We start from the raw sequence: 4315 nt of genomic DNA, 5'->3' as shown, positions 1-4315 counted from the left end.
CATTCGGTGGTTAGTGCGCCTTCGGAGTTTGCAGGTCAAAGATTTGATCGATCTACTTATTCGGGACCAGTCAGGGTTTCAGAGCCTCAGGTTCTCGGTATAGAGATGAGACGTGCCAGATGAGGCTACCTTTACCCCGATGTACTCAGTGTGGTAAGTTACATGCTGGACAGTGCCGTTCACATTCAGATATTTGTTATGGGTGCGGTCAGCCAGGCTACATTATGCGTGAGTGTCCATCGAGAGGTGGAAGAGGTATAGTTTAGTCCTTTGGATCGGCAGTGGTTCATCGTCATCGGTACGCCCTTCGAGCAAGGCCCTCGGGCATCGGCCGTAGGCGGGCGAGGGGGAGCGTCTAGCTCGAGCGGTCCTTAAAATCGCATTTACGCACTGGCTGGTCGATAGGATCTCGACTCTTCACCTGATATTGTTACAGGTATACTATCAGTATCTTCTCGTGATGTATATGCGTTGATAGATCCAAGTTCTACATTGTCGTATATTAGTCCTTTTAGTACTGGTCAGTTTAGGGTGAAACCCGAGTCGATTAAACCTTTTGAGGTGTCTACACCCGTTGGTGATCCAGTGATAGCTAGACGGGTATACAGAGATATGTAATTATAGTTTGTGATCGTCATACTATAACAAATTTGATTGAGTTAGATATGATAGACTTCGATGTCATTATGGGTATGGATTGGTTGACCTCTTGTTATGCTAATGTCGATTGTAGAATGAAGATGGTTCGATTTCAGTTTCCAAGAGAGTCAGTTCTAGAGTAGAAGGGTAATACAACATCGTCGAGAGGTAAGTTTACTTTCTATCTCAAAGCAAGGAAGATGATTGCCAAAGGTTGTATTTATCATATAGTCCGGGTTCAGGATGCCGAAGCAAAGTCACCGAATATTCAGTCTGTTCCAATAGTTAATGAGTTTCCAAATGTATTTTCGGACGAGCTTCCAGGTCTTCCACTAGATCGGGAGATTGACTTTGCCATCGACGTATTACCAGATACTCAACCGATATCTATTCCTCCTTATAGGATGGTGCCTGCTGAGTTGAGGGAATTGAATGAGCAGTTGAAGGATTTACTTGAGAAAGGATTTATCAGGCCTAGTACTTCATACTGGGGAGCACCAGTGTTATTTGTGAGGAAGAAAGATAGATCCCTTGCAAATGTGTATTAATTGCAGGTAATTGAATAAGGTGACAATAAAGAATAAGTATCCACTCCTGAGGATTGATGATTTATTTGATCAGTTGCAGGGTGCTAAATGGTTCTCGAAAATAGATTTGAGATCGGAGTATCATTAGGTGAGGGTTAGAGAGAAAGACATTCCAAAGACAACTTTCAGAACCAGATATGGTTACTTGGAGTTTCATGTAATGTCGTTTGGGTTAACTAATGTCCCGTCAGTATTTATGGATTTGATGAACAACGTATTCAGGTCCTTCCTAGATCTGCTTGTGATTGTATTTATTGATGATATTCTGGCATACTCTCGATCAGAGGCAGAACATGCAGATCATTTACGTATTGTCCTTAAAGTTCTTCAGACTCAGAAGTTGTATGCAAAGTTCTCTAAATGTGAGTTCTGGTTGAACGCTATGACTTTTCTGGGGCATATTATTTCAGATGAGGGTATCAGGGTGGATAGGCAGAAGATTAAAGCCTTGAAGACTTGGCCGAGACCCACAAAGGTTCGTAGTTTTCTAGGCTTGGCCGGCTATTATAGGAGATTCGTGGAGGGATTTTCTTCCATTTTTGCACCACTAATGAAGCTGACTCAGAAATCAGCTTAAGTTCGAGCGGATCGATGCTTGTGAGCACAATTTTCAGGAGTTGAAAAACAGATTGACTTCAACTCCAATTCTGACACTTTCGGAGGGATTAGAGGGCTATGTTATTTATTATAACACTTCAAGTGTTGGGTTAAGTTGTGTGTTGATGCAGCATGGTAAGGTTATTGCTTATGTTTTGAGGCAGTTGAGGAAGCACGAGAAGAATTACCCGACTCATGATCTAGAGTTAGCCCTGGTGATTCATGCATTGAAGATATGGAGGCACTACTTATATGGCATCCATGTTGATGTTTATACGGACCATAAGAGCCTTCAGTAAATCTTCAAGCAGAAGGAGTTGAATTTGCGTTAGAGGCAATGGTTGGAGCTATTGAAGGATTATGATGTCAATATACGGTATCATCACAGGAAGGCGAACATAGTAGCCGATGCCCCTAGCCGCAGATCCATGGGTAAATTATCTTATGTTCAGGCAGAGAAAGGGAGCTAGTTCATGAGCTTCAGTAGTTAGCTAGCCTAGGAGTTCGATTATTGGACTCGGGCGATGCAGGGGTTGCTATTCAGGATTCAGCATTCTCATCTTTAGTGGCCGAGGTTAAGGAGCGCCAGTACGAGGATCCTATGTTAGTCCATTATAGAGATACAACTCCTCAGAAGGAGAAAACACCATTTGAGATTACTGTAGATGGAGCCCTCAGATATCGAAGCAAACTGTGTGTTCCTGATGTTGCAAAATTACATCGTCAAATTATGGGAGAGGCTCACTACTCTATTCATCCGGGAACGATGAAGATGTACCATGACGTCAAAGAGGGTTATTGGTGGGATGGAATGAAGAAATACATCGCAGAGTTTGTAACCCAGTGTCTTAACTGTCAGTAGGTGAACATTGAGCATCCGAAGCTCGGTGGATTATTGCAGGCTATCGAGATTTCGACTTGAAAATGGAAAGCAATTAATATGAATTTCATTGCAGGTTTTCCCCGTTCTCAGCGTAAGTTCGATTCCATATGGGTGATTGTTGATAGACTTAGAAATCAACCCATTTTCTACCAGTTAGAACTACTTACTCAGCACAGGATTATGTGAAGCTTTATATTAAGGAGATAGTGAAAATTCATGGTTTTTTGGTATCTATCATCTCCGACAGAGGTGCACGTTTTACAGCTAAGTTCTGGAGGTCCTTCCAGAAAGGATTGGGGACACTAGTGCGTCTTAGCATAACATTTCATTCCCAGACAGATGGACAGGCTGAGCGTACCATTCAGACGCTTGAGGATATGTTACGAGCATGTGTGATAGATTTCATAGGTAGCTGGGATGATCATTTACCACTTATTGAATTTGCGTGTAATAATAGTTATCATTCCAGTATCAAGATTAGGCGTGGGCATAGTACGGTATTGTACGATATTAGAAACTTCGGTATGGTAATTTCGGTTATCAGTTTTTAAAAATACTATACCATTACCGTACCAAATTAATTCGGTATGGTTCGGTAGTTTGAAGTTCGGTTTCGATATTTTATGGTACGGTAAATCGATAACCATAATTTGTTCGATTTCAACTTATATATACCCATATAATAGAGAATTATAACTTCGGATATTTAAGAAATGTCTCAATAATATCGTGCTAACACCTCATACATGTAAAAATATTCAAAAGAAAGCACAAGCATTCCCCTTCATAAATCAATTAGACAAAAAGGGCATTTCAATCAAGTTTAATTAGTCAAATTTCCAACATCTAAACAGTTTATTTTGTACTAATACTAGATTATATAGTTGTTAGTCATTTAAGACTAATATATATGAATTGTCTATGTAACTATATACTTCAGTATGGTATTCGGTATTTCGGTATATTTTTTTTATAAAAATCGAATACCGTACCGAATACCAAAATTTTTAAAAATCAAATACCGTACCAAATACCAAAACCATGGTATAAAAAATTTAGGTTTCGGTATGATAATCGGTATATCTTGTACCATGACCACCCCTAATCTAGATGGCCGTAGATGAGGCTATTGCGAAGTGTAGGTCACCTATCAGATGGTTCAAAGTGGGGGAATCTAAGCTAGTAGGGTCACATTTGATTCAACAAGCAGTGGGGAAGGTCAAGCTTATTCAGGATCGATTATTGGCAACTCGGAGTTATCAGAAGTCTTATGTAGACAATTGCCGATGAGATTTAGAATTCCAGGTTAATGACTGGGTATTCCTGAAGGTATCGCCTATGAAAGGCTTTATGAGATTCGATAAGAAGGAAAAGCTAAGTCCTGGGTAAATTGGGCCTTATAGGATTGTACGTAGAGTGGGTCAGTTGGCCTATGAGTTAGATCTACCTTTAGACTTGGAATTAGTCCATCCGGTCTTCCGGCCATGTGTCGATGCTTCGTTAGTGTATTAGAGATCCTTCCGAGCAGTCGTACCCGTTGATAATGTTCATCCCCGGCCCCCTATCTTGGGAGGTTCCCTTGCTATCTAGATGCGGGGTTTAAAAATTA

The sequence above is a fragment of the Lycium ferocissimum genome, chromosome 11, assembly GCF_029784015.1.
Source record: "Lycium ferocissimum isolate CSIRO_LF1 chromosome 11, AGI_CSIRO_Lferr_CH_V1, whole genome shotgun sequence".
NCBI lineage: Eukaryota > Viridiplantae > Streptophyta > Magnoliopsida > Solanales > Solanaceae > Lycium > Lycium ferocissimum.
The sequence above is the reverse complement of the archived record's forward strand: the minus strand, read 5'-3'. Positions refer to the sequence as shown.